The sequence below is a fragment of the Tachypleus tridentatus genome, chromosome 8 (genome assembly GCF_004210375.1).
Source record: "Tachypleus tridentatus isolate NWPU-2018 chromosome 8, ASM421037v1, whole genome shotgun sequence".
Taxonomy (NCBI): domain Eukaryota; kingdom Metazoa; phylum Arthropoda; class Merostomata; order Xiphosura; family Limulidae; genus Tachypleus; species Tachypleus tridentatus.
This window is the reverse complement of record NC_134832.1, coordinates 134,065,385-134,081,129: the sequence shown is the minus strand read 5'-3', so window position 1 is coordinate 134,081,129 and position 15,745 is coordinate 134,065,385. Positions and strand designations below refer to the sequence as shown.

At 32.8% G+C, this 15,745-nt stretch overlaps 1 pseudogene across 1 annotated transcript; it reads left to right on the top strand.

Annotated features, from left to right (window-relative positions):
• The first annotated feature begins 5,987 nt into the window (after nucleotides 1–5,987).
• On the top strand, nucleotides 5,988–14,237 carry LOC143223547 (prostasin-like; annotated as a pseudogene). The gene is made up of 5 exons (XR_013012950.1): nucleotides 5,988–6,081; nucleotides 8,957–9,133; nucleotides 11,173–11,288; nucleotides 12,635–12,774; nucleotides 13,406–14,237. The product of XR_013012950.1 is annotated as a prostasin-like (transcript).
• Nucleotides 14,238–15,745: the final 1,508 nt, after the last annotated feature.

Genomic DNA, 15,745 nt, shown 5'->3' with positions numbered 1-15,745 from the left:
GTTTGAAATCCTTTCTCTTTTTCTGAACCTAAAATCGGACATTACTTAAGGAATGACCTGATATTTATAATTTCACGTGTTTAACATATTTTTCATTCTAAATATCTTGCATTATTATTATTAAAAATTTCAAGTGAAGCCGTGTTTTCTTTCAGGTGTAATGTGAGTTTCCTTGTCACTTTTATCGTTTCATCAGAACTCATTACTTCCAAATATTTCATTGTCAAAATTGAAAAATTGTCTTACTTGGATTAATGAAAATATCGGGTGCAGTCTATCTTCACATAATGATTTCAGTTCAGTATTCACAGTTAATTTCATATCACAGTGCCTTAACATTGATATAAAATCATTCATTTTCATACACACATAGTTTAATTGCTGTGTCCCGTGTAATTGATTCATTTGTTCAGCACAACAGTTATGAATGAAATTTTATAATGCTCATACGTGTGTTTGAGACCTCACACATATTTATTTATACATTTATATTAATCCAGATTTATATCGGTATTATAAATTTTCATGACAGAGAACTTCCGGATCAGTTGATGGGTAGCTTGTCCTGAAGACAAATCACTCCAGACAGTTCCTAAAATGCTTTAGAAAATGTTCCAGGTCTTATTTTGTTGTATCTTAGAATGATGTGGTCTTAAGTTGCTTTGCTTCATTCACAGGATTCTACATTTGTGGCTGAGGCCTTTCTCCTATAAATTATCACAACATCTGAATTCAGGATGACAGGTATTTTCAGGGATCCTAACCCTTGAACAAATATTCAATCCCTGGTCTAGGGTGGCAGGATAATAAGTTTCTCTTAACATCTCATCTGCCACTCCTACTCAATACCAGACTTCCCTATCATATATGATGACTCTTTCAGAATACTCTCAGCTCAGAGAGGCTTAAGACTGCCCCATGGATCATAGTCCTTACCATTAGGTGATTGTCTACTACCTACCAGTACCTGATAATTCCTGTTTGTGGATGGTGACCATCAAATGCACCTTTAGTCTTTCTTGAGTACCCCTTAGTGGCTTTGACCAGAACTGGGTTGGTGTTACTCTGGTTGGTAAAAACCTCGGAGATAACCCCAATCAGTCCCAGGCTCATCAGGTGGAATATCACTATGATAATTCTTGGTTGTTTATGCCTCCCTAACACTGAGGTAAATATTCAGGAGAATAATCCAATCAACAGATTTAGGAGTACCAGATATTACCAACCTTTTCTTCAGAGACCAAGCTGTAGAATCTTGAATTTCCATACAAATGAAGCTCTAAGTAAAGGTGATACATACATAAAATGAAACATTAAAAGCCCTGCTAAACGATATCCTGTGGTCATGGCATAAGTTTTTTCCTACCTATTTACTTTTTCGTATTTTGAGGTGAAACTGATTTCCCTTAAGACTGGTTCACTAAATTATGGAAGATTTGTCAAGGTGTTTACTATGGTATAATTCTTTATCATTTGACTTACTGAGTTCCTGAGATTTAAATACAAACTGAGCGCCAATGTACAATGGATAATTGTTATTTGTAACAATCATTATGAAAATATATACTTAACTTGCTACAAGTTACAGTTTTCTCTATAGAAAAGTTGGGTACGAAAATTATTTATATAACCTCATAAACAAGACAATGAGGTTAAGGCACTCGACTCGTAATCTGAGGGATGCGGGTTCGAATCCCCGTCACACCAAACATGCTCACTCTCTTCGCCGTGAAGGCGTTATAAGGTTACGGTCAATCACACTATTCATTGATAAAAGAGTAGCCCAAGAGTTGGCGGTCGATGGTGATGACCTCTAGTCTTACACTACTAAATTAAGGACGGCTAGCGCAGATAGCTATTGAGTAGCTTTGCTCGAAATTCAAAACAAACCAAACCAGTCTGTTCCAGACTGAATAAATGTTACATTGCTTACTTAAAGCTTTAACATAATTTCTCAGGATGATTAGTGTTATCCATTTGAATGACGAATCCCAATGAAACACAAGAGGTATAATTACCTCAAGAAGTAAACTGATCGTTAGTATAAAAATTATTGTCTACTTACACATACTAGAAATGACTTTGTAAAGATAAAAGGTTTAGGAGAATGACACAGAACAATAGATAACTAGAGCAAAACTAACTTAACGATCTTGACCAATATATTATGTGGAAACTACACATATGCACAAATAACAAATTTTGAAAGTTATTAATTTAATACAAGAAAGGGAAACACGTGTACACTTACATACCACATGGTCCATCTTTATGTCCAACTATTAGCCTGTACATTTACGGTTGTTAATGGAGTAGCTCTTTCCCCTACAATGTGTACACAATCAAGAGACATGGGTTTAATGGGTTAGAAGATGAAAAGAACAATTACAATAATCTCCCCTTTTCCTCACACACTAGCTTCAGCCTCTTCTCTTTATTGTTTGGTCTCTTGTTCCAGACAACCATTGATTTTCTAAGATGATGACTGTTAATATTGTTAGTAAGAATATTTTAGCATCCTCTTTCTCATTATGCTTGATTTGTGAGGTCGTGAATGGACCTCAAGAAAAAAGGAGAGTCAATTGCCCTCTATGAGAGATGGACAATGAAAAACGTAAGTCACAGATTTTGCGCGATCACAGCAACTGGAGTCGACTTACAGTATTATTGTTTACAGAAGAGATGTTGATAAATCTATCCAGTTTATAGAAAGAAGATACGGGGGTAAGCTCAAAGCAAACAATAGCTATCAAACCTATATTACATAGCAAAGATACTTTCATAGTTTTACCATTACAATACGGAAAGATAAAAGATCCTTTTATTTTTCCACGATACATTGATGCTATTTGTTCCGGTTTGACGCGTTTTCCCACTAAATGCATTCAAGCGTTTATGTAGTGATTGAAGATAAACAGTATAAGAGTAAAGTACCTGGATTAGCTGACTATAACTATCATCTTTTGAGATTTATTGATATTGTAAAATTGGTTGGTAACGCGAGAAAATAAAGTGTTTATACTATTCGTAATTTTAATGAAATAAAATTTAAGAAACGTAAAAATATATTTTATACTTATATATATATTTACTGACAGCCATTTTAAAGGTCAACTAAACCGTAAAAATTCTAGCATTCTCTACCAATATTATGTAGTATCTTTGTGAACAGTATTTCAGTGTTTGTCTCAAACAAGCTCATCCACTTGACCAAAATTTGAAAGTCTGACTTTTGCAAACTTTTAGAGGTGAGTTTAGGGTTACGGAAATGTATCTCGCACGCAAACATATTTTAAAAGTAACATTCGTCGTAATCTATACTTTCCTTCGTCATTGTTTCTGTTTACAAAGTAGACACACTAAAAGATCCCTTGAGGATCTTTTAATGCAGGGGTGGGCAACTTATTTTTCATAGTGGCCACAACGTTGGCCACACTATTCAAAAAAGAAATTGAAAAATGTAAGTTTAATCAAAATAATTACGTTTCAACTGACCTTCAGTGTGGAAATTGATGAGGGTTTTCATCAACAAGTTTCATGAAATTTGGCTTAATATCTATGCTTAATGATCATCTTAACTCTGCCTCAAAATGTATGTCAGTAAGCCGAGATCTGTATCTAGACATGAGGAAATCTAGCGTAGAAAATGTTGACTCACACACTCATGTAGATTCAAACATGGAAAATAGTTTTGAAATTGCCGTCTTTAAATTTGGTAGACTCATTTCACAGAACAATGAGCCACATCTCTCTGACAGAACATTTTTGTTTACCTTTTATGCGTTCTACACTTTGCAGGGTAAGCATCTCGTCTTCAAATCCACACTTATCGAAAGACAAAAAAGATGTAATTTCTTTACTGAAATTTCCTAAGTCAAATTGAAATGGATGATGCAAAAATTTCAATATCAGTTTCAAAATTTTAAATTCAGAGGAAGGTGATTCAAAATTTTGAGATAGATTTTTGATCCAGTTTACATAGAGATCATCTTTAGCGTCAGAGAAATCATAGTCCTTATTATTTTCATGAAAACTATTCAACTTTGCAAAATGTATCAAATCATTCTTTTGTAATTGTTCCCTAAGGAGGTTTAGTTTTAATTGAAATTCATGAATAGACTGTGGTTGCTCGTTTATTATTTTATCTCTTCCCTGAAGCTTCATATTCAAATTATTCAAGCGAGTCATCATGTTGCACAGAAAGTGCAAATTACACTGCCATGACAAAATTTTAATTTCAGGGAAATTTTCAATTTTACCTTTTTCAACAAGATATTCTTTAATTTGAGGAAATAAAAAAGGAAATCATTCCAAGACTTTTCATTTACTTCACCATCTTTCATTTGCAAAATCAGTAAGATCATCAAAAGTACAGTCACTGCTTTTCTTTAGACTCAGCAAACTGTCGATGGATGAGAGAGTTTCCACTTATAATATAATTCACAATTTTTATAATAATGCCCAGCAAATTTTTCAATTCATCGGTTTTAGACATCTGAGCACATAAAATGTTCCTGATGCAAAATGCAATGGAAAAAATGGCAGGGTGTACTTCACATTATTTTCAATTAAATGCTGCTTCAAAAGAGAAAAAATCTTACTTTCGCACCAGTCATGGTGGGAGCACCGCCTTTTGTGACAGAAACCAATTTTTTTTTAAATCCAGGTTGAATTTTTTTTAAAGATGTTTTTTTTCCACATGTTCGAACCAGTAATCCACAAAGGCCAAGCATTTCTACCCTCACTTGAAGATCTGAAGTTACACATCGAACCCAAAATATCAACTTTGCAATGTCACTAACATCTGTTCACTCATCTATGCTAACGAAAAATACAAACAGTGTTTTAGTTGTTCAAGCAACTGATTTTCTATGTCTTTTGTTAACTCTAGCATTTTTCAGACAATTGTTCTTCGACTTAATTGCAAATTATTTACCTTTTGAGGAATACCGTCTTTTATTATTGAATCATAATTCTCCAACTGAGTTTCAATGACCACAATCAATATTTCTTTTACTAGTTCAGCATCAGAAAATGGTTTTATTTTTTGAGTTAAAATCCAAGCTACTTTATAGCTAGCTGACGTAACTAGTTCTATCGAGGATAAAAATATTTTTAGGCCTCCCTTTTGTTCATGAAGTTGTGCTTTCAGGCGACTTATTTTATTCATACGATTTTTGCTATCAATTGGAAATCTTACATCAAATTCGTTGTGAAAATTGTGAAAGTGTTGCTTAAGGGTGTTTACTTTGTTATTCCTAAAAACGTTGTTACACAAAATACACACTGGCTTATTATTTGCTTCAATCACTGCAAATTTCAACTCCCAATTTTCATTAAATTCTTGTTTCACAATTTTCTAGTCACGCGCCATTCTCTTTTCGGCAGTAATTCCAGAATCAATTAAATTGTCTTTATTTTCTGAGTGCACACCATCATCTGGATTTTTGTGCCGGGCATGGCCAAATAGGTTAAGGCATTCGACTTGTAATCTGAGGGTCGCGGGTTCGAATCTTCATCACATGAAACATGCTCGCTTATTCAGCCGTGGGGCGTTATAAAGTGACGGTCAATCGCACTCTTCGTTGGTAAAAGAGTAGCCCAAGAGTTGACGGTGTTTGGTGATGACTAGCTGCTTTCTCTCTAGTCTTACACTGCTAAATTAGAAACGGCTAGCGGAGATAGCCCTCGTGTAACTTTGCGCGTAATTAAAAACAAACAAACAAACAAAACAATCATCTTGATTCTTTAGTTTTCGAATTATCCACTTATCCATATTATGGAATTAGAAACAAAATATATTTAAATACTTGAAAGCTGCACAATAAAAATGTGCTTGCAAGCGTATGCAAAACAACGCACACTCGATGAAAAACATCTAAACCAGATTGACATTACAAAATGGGCGGAGTCTGTGGTAGCGATGACGTGAGGCAGTGCAGTTGGTGATTGCCAAATTTGCAATAAAAATAAATGATTGAAAAAGTTGATTCCTAAGCTCGAGCTGGCCACAACTGTGATATTGATATCTACTGGTCACATGTGGCCAATGGCCATGAAGTTGCCCACCCCTGTTTTAATGTGAGAGCTGCAAAAATACTGTTCAATAGAATTGTTTCTTATTAAGGCTATTTTTACATTGTATTGTTCATAAACTACACATACTCTGATCTATTCGGTTTTTCATTATGTTTCAGCTTATAAGGTAAAAAATGCCTAACATTTAGATCAAGATTGTTAGCATTAGCTCTTGAATGAAAACAATGCAGTAATGCAATTATTTTGATGTTAACATCATTAAATAACCTTGTTTACTGTATTTCTTGTACAATGAAATTGATCGATGTTATTTCGTTGTTTACGTCAGCTTATAAAAAAAATAATAATAATAAGTGTTCAGAACAGCACTTTTGTGATTTTGTTGTCGCGGAACTATTCTAAAAATCTAAGAAATCAAATATATTAAAGCGAACTTCTAACTTATAGCGCCATCTGATCGTAACTTTCAGCTTTAAATACTGAATCAAATTTCGTTTTCAAACACTTTTATTTCATTCCTATTTATACAAATGGTTCAAAATCAGATGACTGTGTGGGCTCTGCCATGGTTTGTTGTGGTTCAGTGGTTGTGCACAGAATCTCCTCTACATCTTCTGTGTTCACTGCTGAACTATACACCATTTCCCTTACCCTGGATCACATAGAAGCTAAGCAGTACTCAAATTGCACTATTTACATTGACTCACTTAGTCCTCTACTGGCCCTGGAATTGCTTTACGTTAGTTCACACTCTGTTCTTGCCGATATTCAAAACTGATAGGCCCATTTCTCTTTTGCATCTACTTCTATCCAGTTTTTCTGGATACCAAGCCATGTTAGTATTTGCAGGAACAAGCTCACCAACCCCACAGCTAAATCTATCTGCTCTAGCATTATCACTGCTGTGCCTGTTCTATACATGGAATATGGTCCTGTATTCAAGGCTTGGCTCTCTGTCAGTTGGCAGTCGACTTGGAGTGAGAAACGTGAAGACAAGCTTTACCAAATGGAACCCTTTATTGGACTTTGACCGTCTTGCTACTGTAAGGATCAGAAAGAGGAAGTTGTTCTAACTAGAGCATTGGTCACAGTTTTTGAACTAATTGTTTTCTTTTATATGGGGCTGATGTACCCCACCAGTGTGTTGTCTGTGTGACACTCAGGTGACAATAAGCCACATTTTACTGTCTTGCTGCCATTATAACTCTCAACAACAGCACCTTTTTGAACATGTTTTGCCCCAAGGTTTATCCGTAATGTTAGACAGCGTTATTGGTGATGGTGACACTGTCCACCTTGGAAATGTTTTTAGGTTTTTGAATGCCATTAATATTTTTAATGCTATTTAAGTTTTTTTTAATTTATACACTAGACCTTTATCAAAGTACATCTAGTTCAATTTGAAATTAAAAAATGGCTGTAACATCGAATAACTCAATCAATATTCGAAAGAGCAACTTCAGGAGACTAATGCTGTTAGTCATCCTGGCGAGTTATATTTAAAATTTTGCTACAAGTCTTTTAAAACCTTTATTACTTTACTTTCTGAAAATGGCCATAATGTCAAATGACTCAGAACTAGGACTGGAAAAGCCAACTTCAGGTGACTAACGGTGGGTTTGAACTTATCTGTTAGTCTCCCTGGCGAGTTATGATAATTACAGTTATGCTACAGAAAGTCCTTTACAACTTGTATTACTGTAGTTTTTCTCTTATTGCTTTAGACTAGATGTAAAAATTGTTTTTAATGCTATTTGTGTTTTTTTTAAATTTTATTTTGTTTTACTTTTATTTCCTTTAATGAATTTTACTAATTTTACTTTAATATTTTACTGGATATTTGGTGCAGATAGCCAAGTTGCTTTGTGCCATAAAACACCAAACTGACCAACCAATCTTCTGCCAGATATATGACCTGCATTTTGATCCATATATTTCACATTTAGATGCATTTATCCATGACATCATTTTCTAATCATCAAAAGTACAGTTTTTGACAATATTTAGAGATCAAAGTAAAGTTTTTCTTTAACTGCTACATGATCAAATATTCCATTCTCCCTGAGTCTTCTTGATGCTATATATCTGGACATTTTTCTGTCATTTGGACATGGTCATTTATCTCATGCTTGAGATCAGTAGCATTCTTCCTTGTGTCCCAAAGGCTGCATAAACAAAGATACTTAACATCAATGTCATTGAGTTTAGGTGTTCTGCCTCTTCCTTTTGTATTTTCAAATTTACCTGTCTTGATCTTGCAGTGTTTGGGGAGTACTTGAAGTCAGCAGCAATTTGTTGGAGAGTCCGACTAGTATCACCAAAAGCTTTTACGTGAACTCTGTGCTTTACTGACAGTCTTCTGTTTTTCTGGACTGTGGCATAGCAACAAAACTTTATATACAATATAAACATTGTTTTTAGCAAGGTTTGTTTCTGGAGTGCTATAAAATTGATTTCTTCTAGCATGTACTGGCACCATATGCTGACTTCTTTCTATATAATTAAGACACTGCGTGTAATACCATGACAGTTATTTCAGACCCTAAATTTGAACAGTATGTACATTCAAGTAGAACCCTTATGACATGCTGCTCATACAAGTATATGGGAATTCTAAAAATTATGATTATTCTCACCCTGTTTTATTCAGTTGTCAACAGGGATCAGTAAAACATTACCACAGTTTTGAAATTTATATTCTGTAATGGCATGGAAGAATTAGCCCTATGTAATGGAAAGAATGACAAAGTATTCTCTTCTTCTAACACACTGTACACTAAATTGGTTAGAAAACGAAAAAGATTTTTATATCAAGTATATTTAGGAATTTGTATTTTTGTGTTTTTAATAATAATAAACACATGTCAGTTTATGTTATAGTCTGATCTATCAAATAAAGGAAGCCTGTTACTTGCAGAACACCACCACCATATTGGACAGCAAGAGTAGGACTTTTAAGAAGAGGAACACATGTGAATTCTCCATTTGAACAAGTTCGGCAACTTTCTCATGTAATAATTCACCCAGATTATGTGGATAAAGGATTTATCAATGATATTTCCCTGTTGAGGTTGGAAAAACCTGTCTTATTCAGGTACTCTAGTATTTGAATATTTACATTATACAAACAAATAAATAAAACCTAGCATACTCAACACTGTTCCCAGCAGATTTTAAAGAATTTATTTGTTTATTATTACACTGATAATTGAGCAATATGGTTTGAAAAACTAGTTTTGGCTGTTTTAGTAGTGTAAGCAGTTAGTATGAAAAAATGATACTTTTATAATCTCCTTACAAACTTTAATAAGTACAACAGTATCAAATCAAGTAAGCCTTCTTAATCCTTGCTTTTGGATATCAAAATTTACAGGTTTGTTTTGCAAATCTTAGTTTTAAAACATTTGTTGATTATAAGTCATAATAGTTGATTGTGGAGGTGATATTTTTTAAATAAAACCATGCTGAGACAAACAGGTTCATACAATGAAAATATAATAACCATTGGTTTCCTGTAAAAATATATATATATAAATTGTAAATAGTTTTGGACTGCTTTTATGCCTTTGACTAGTTCTGATTATGTGAATAAATGTTTAAAGAATACTTCCTGCATTTATTTTTAAAGTGACCCAAATACTATTTTATATGAGATGTTTTTTAAACAAATTTATTGACTTGATGTTTACAATGATAACTAAATTATTATACTTTAATAAACATTCCATAAAGATTTGTATGAAGTTTATTATTTTGTGATACTATTGATGGATAATCACATATTATAAGAATGATTTATGTGGAACAGTGCAGTGGTGTATCACGACAGATATGGTTCATGACAAAACAGTTTAGGTATGTAACACTTTTAGATTGCAACTCTAATAATTTACTTTTCACAGTATTTTTTTTCACCTCAGATTTGAATCTTGGACCTGTCACATTTAAGGCAAGTGCTTTGACATTTTCTAGCAAGTCAAACTACTACCCTCTTCCCCTCTCACAAAGTCTTCGTGTAGACCTAATTTTAGGGTTATAGTACAACCACTTGTACTTGGGCTTCAGTGTGGTACTTTTTTTTACATGTGTGTGTGTGTGTGTACTCACACTGTAAATTTTAACCAGATACCTATAACATGTCAGACAAGTGCTCTACCAACTCAGCTAAAGGGTTAAACCTCTCATGCTTGCTAGTAAATCATTTTCTGGGGATTCAAATTAATGCACAGTTAATTCTTAAATATTCTCTTCTTTCAGTAGAGCATTTGGAGCACCAACAGGCTCCAAAACCAAGCTAATCTGGAGCAATACCATCATCCATAAAGTTTAGGTTGTGGTTACAAAATAGAACTCTTTGACCCAAAATAGCAGTGTGTTGAAGCTGGGCATATCTCGTAGTGTCATTAATACAGTAATAAACAGACTCAAAAATGATGAAGGTCCATAAGTTTGCAGTAACATGCTTGTCAAATTTTCTAATTCAGCTTCAGTGGACATTTATGTCTTTTATATTGTTAAATGTGTTACTGGAAAGAGAAATCCAAGCAGGGGCACCAACAGCTTACATTGGCTAAATGTGTTACTGGAGTCAGGAGTCCAAACAAGGGTAGTAACAGCTTGCATAAGTTGCCTATCCTTAATTCCTTATTTATAGAAAGTTTGTAAAAATGTCTGGTTTGAGACTGTTATCCATGATCCTTCACAGAAGTTTATTTTAATGTGGTGTCTGGAAATACCATATAACATCTATTAGAATGAACATGACTGATTGATTCAGTAAATAAGTTGCTGAGACACTCCAGTATTAGTAGTATTATTTAGATGATTTATAAAGAATGTTTACCTTAAGTATCAGTCTGTAGTACATGTATTGTTAAGAATACTTGTGGTATTTATTGTTAAAGTGATACTTGCACATTGCAATAATAGTATATTTGTAGTTGGAATACAAATCAATATCATGAGGGATGGGTGTTGTCTGAATATTATATGTAAAAACAACATCAGTTCTATCCATAGGTATGAGATTATATGCGGGTGGTGTAAATCAATTTCATGTGCCTAATGATTGTTTCTTTTCATATATTAAGGATACCATTTAATAATACGTTTTGTTTATATATCTATTTGTAGTGACTATGTATGTCCAGTTTGTTTGCCAAGCCCAAAAGATGCAAAAAGTCAACAGCATGGTCAAATGTGTACTGTCACTGGGTGGGGAAAGTTGTTTGAAATTGGACAGATATTTCGTAAGTTCTCCCTAGAAATGATGGAATATTCAAGATTTGTTGGTGTATATATGATAGAGTGTAATTGCTTTTTTAATTTTAATTCTACTTAAACATTTTGATTTATGTTAAAAGTAGCATTATATGTTTTAGCATTACTACTGTTCAAAATAAAACATAATAATAGTAATAGTGTGAATATTACACAAGAAAAAATGGTCATAGAAAATTTACTGTTTTGAATAAGATTTCTTTTACATTTTGAGCTAACAAGCCTTATTCAAAGCTGTTTGCAAATTGATATAAAAAAAACAGAAATAAGGGGTTGAAGTTAAACAATTAAATTTTAGGGTATTCATTGTGCAAAAAAATGAAAATAAAGTTTCATCATAAAGTAGTGGCATTTATTGTATGAATGAAAAGAGATATATATACTCTATTCTACTACCAGTTAATAATACAATAAAAATAACTGAAAATAATGAGTATTTATTGTTATACAAGCAAACGTACCCATCCTTAGTGATAGGAAACATTTAAGTTAACCTATCAGTGTAAATTATTTCATGGACTCTAAAAAAGTTAATTGTGTTATGCTCTGAGCTACCTATTCCACCCACTGTGAAAAGTAATTGTTGAGATTTCACTCATGCTAAGAGCCACTTAATAATAACCTACATTTTTATTCTTCAAGTTGGAACACATTTTCAAATGTGAGTAATAGTGTGGTTGATTCCAAATAATTTAGTGTAGAATGTGCTGCTTATGAAATAAAATTGGCACCAACATTATTCATGCATGTTCTCTTGTCATTTCAAAAGTGAATGTTGAGTATTGCCTGCATGAGAAATGACTATGATCTTATATATATGATTATACACAAATGCTCAAAATGTTATTTAAAGAAACAAATGCAGAATTATGTACAGTACCATGTTTCACAGTTAGCTATAACATTTATAACATTTAATGGGTTTGTCAGTAAAACATAAACAAAGTAAAAGTACAAAAACTAACCCAGCAAGATCTTACAATTACATTTTGTTGTAAATATCAGAAACTGAAGAAAATAAGTTCCCTTTGTTGATGAAGTTGAACAACATATAGAGGACAGAAACAAAGAACAACCAGTCATTGTCAATCAAAATTTGACTGGAATCTTTTATTGGTAAAACATCACACAGAACATAAGTCAAATGAAATTATTGTTCTTAAAATATTTTAGTAACTTAGGTTTTATTAAGTTCAACATACAATCTGGTTCTTAAATACTTTTCTTATCTTGGTAACCAATATACTTAAGTATTGAAACTTTCAGTGTCTAATCTTTCATGATCAACATTAGCTTTTCCTTACTTTACTGTCAGCGGATACTCTCCAGGAAGTTTAACTACCAATGATCTCTACAGAAGAGTGCCGTAAGAAAACATTCTTTCTTCCACTATACCGAATCACAGACAATGTTTTTTGTGCTGGTTATGACAGAGGAGGTCAAGATGCTTGTCACGTAATGAATATTTTATATTGCTATGGAAGTTAGTGTATGTAATTGAAATAAAACATCAGTAACACAAAGATTGAGGAATTTTTAGTAAGAAGGGCAGAGGAACTGTGGTATCTTTTGTACATTAGCATTTGGGCTATGTGTGTTGTATGCTTTTCAATGAATACATCATAGTTCTGTCATAATAAGTATATCTTTCGATCTTGAGTATGTATATTGCCATGAATATACACACACACACACATACTAATAATAAACACAAATTTTTATGAGAATAATATGAAGCTTCCAATAGCAATGTATTTGAAGAATGAAAAGCATTTTCGTTATCATAAAAGCATATATGAATTACACAAATGTTACACATAACTCTAAAATGTATATATCTACTCATGCCAGGTATAAACCTGCTTGTAACACACTCTTCTACTTTTTAAACTTCACTGTACTTCTCTAGGTTTAGTATAAAACATGAATAATGTCTGAAGTGAGATCTCACAACACCTTTAACTACAGACTTGTATTGCTGGGTGAAGTGTGAGAGAAACATGTATTCATATACATATTACAACTGAGTAATAGAATTTACTGAATTTAAAAGATTATAAATCTCTCTTTACATTTTTTTTTTAAGGGAGATTCTGGAGGTCCACTGATGTGTCCAAATTCAGATATACACTGGATTCTAACTGGAGTGACCAGCAATGGTGATGGTTGTGGAAGACCAGGAAGGCCTGGTGTATACACAAAAGTTGTCAACTATTTACAGTGGATTATTTCATTGCTAGGTAAATTATAAAGTATTGTGTTGCTAATTTGAAAGACAACTGAAGTTTTATAAATTATATTTTTAAGAACACATGTAAAAGTATGCAAACCATACATACCCTACTTTCTTAAACTATATACAATTAATAATCAGAAAGTTAAGAAATACTAGATCCAGTTGAGCTTGCATGTTAGATTCTGCCTAAGGTGTTACTTTCTGTGGACTGTTAGGCCAGAGAAAGTATCTATTGTTTCGTGCAGTTAATGTATTTTCTACTTCACCTTGTATATGCGAACTATTGGGTTGAGGAATAATTCGTGAGCGTTTTTTCAAGTTAAAAAAATATATTCATAAATGAAACGCTTTCGCAAAATATTTCATGTCATTTGGTAGATAATTTTTTGCTCTAATAGATGGTGTGTTTGATTTTCATATGTCTTTAATTTTTGCTTTCATTTTCAGCTCATTAAATGAAATGTCAAGTGGACAAAATCGAGCATTTTCGACACCATCTGCTTTTCGTATTTAATTTCTTGCAATTTCGTTTACAACAATGCATACTATATACCTAGGTATTACATGAAATAAAGTATCATAATAAATGTTTTGGGTGTAATGTGTTCATGCATTGAAGTATTGTATAGTCTTGCATATAATGCTTGAATGAAATTATTTAAAAACGCTCACGAATTATTCCTCAACCTAATACTTTTCAACTGTTACCTGGAGCAAAGATATTTCCACTTTTTGATGCCTGTTTTGTAATTAGATGTCTAAAAAAGAAAATGTCTTGTGAATGCAGTTTTATCACTTTTACATAGTCATTTCAAGTTTTGGAGAAGAGAGCTCATTTTATATGTTTGAGTGACAGGATTCACTGACAATGTCCAGCCCTTGTTCTTCTCTACTAATTTCTACCTACTGATTATGGGAAAGTTCCAAGACTCTCTGAAAAAGTCCAGTCTTTGTCCTTTTATTCCCATTCCATTTGTTAATCATGTGAATGCCAAGACTCACTGGTGAAGTCCAGTCCTTACCCATGGATACCCCATTTCACTTGCTAATCATGCGTGAGTGCCAGTACTCACTGACAAAGATCAGTTCTTGTCCACCTATACTCCTTTCAGTCTGCCCAATTTTGTATACTACTGTTTATTTTATTACATTTCTACTTTTTTATTTCACAATTCATCAGTCACCATCTTCCAGATCAGCTACACACTGTTTTTAAATAACTTATTTTTTTCAGATTTCAACATTATGTTTTGTCTCTACCATTCCACTTGTAAGAAATCACTACACCTGTCTTATACGATGTTAAATCCTCTAATTTTTGCAGAGATCAATTGAATGTATGCTAGGTGTATCCTTGATTTGTGTTTTATAAAAGCAATTACCTGTATTACTAAGTTTATATATACAATTTATAGAGGTTTAATTATACTTCTATAGCTTCCTTATGTATTTTATAGAAACTTCTAAGTTTGCTTGAAACACATACTTGTATTTCTGAGTTTAGATGTATATTTCACAAAAAAGATATTGTCACTGTTTTGCATGTACATCTTGTAAGCAAACAATTCTTAAAATAATTTTCTGTTATTCTCATTTAGTTCAGCCTTTTTCTTTGGCTAAAGAAGATCAGTGCATAGGAAAACGATGCCCTTTGGGTCTGTGTCTAACAAAAGATAAGATCTGTGATGGTACAAAGGACTGCAGAGATGGATCAGATGAATCGCATTGTGTTATTGGTGTGTAGAATTAAACCAGCATTGAAACTTCAATTAGCAGCAAATATTTAATAATATATACATTGTCAGTAAGAAATAACTCCTTAAACGTTTCTTAAATGCATTTGCTGTTTCTTTGTTTTTTTTTTATTATAACTAGCCTCATAAATCTTCTATGAACTTAAGATTCTTCAAGTATTATAGCTACTTTCTCCAAACCCATTTAATCTATAAACATTTATTTCAACTTTAATACTGGTAATAGTAAAAGGATTATATGTAATAACTCTATGATACTTCATACCTTCAAACTACTGTTAGTAACACTTACATGAGCAATGTTTTTGAAACCATTTGTATAACTTCAAATGTGATGAATGAAAACTAGCAGTTTTATTTCCAGCAACTATAATATCTCACCTCTGGTAATAACTTAAAAATAAAACGATTAATATGAGTATTGGAAAATTTATTA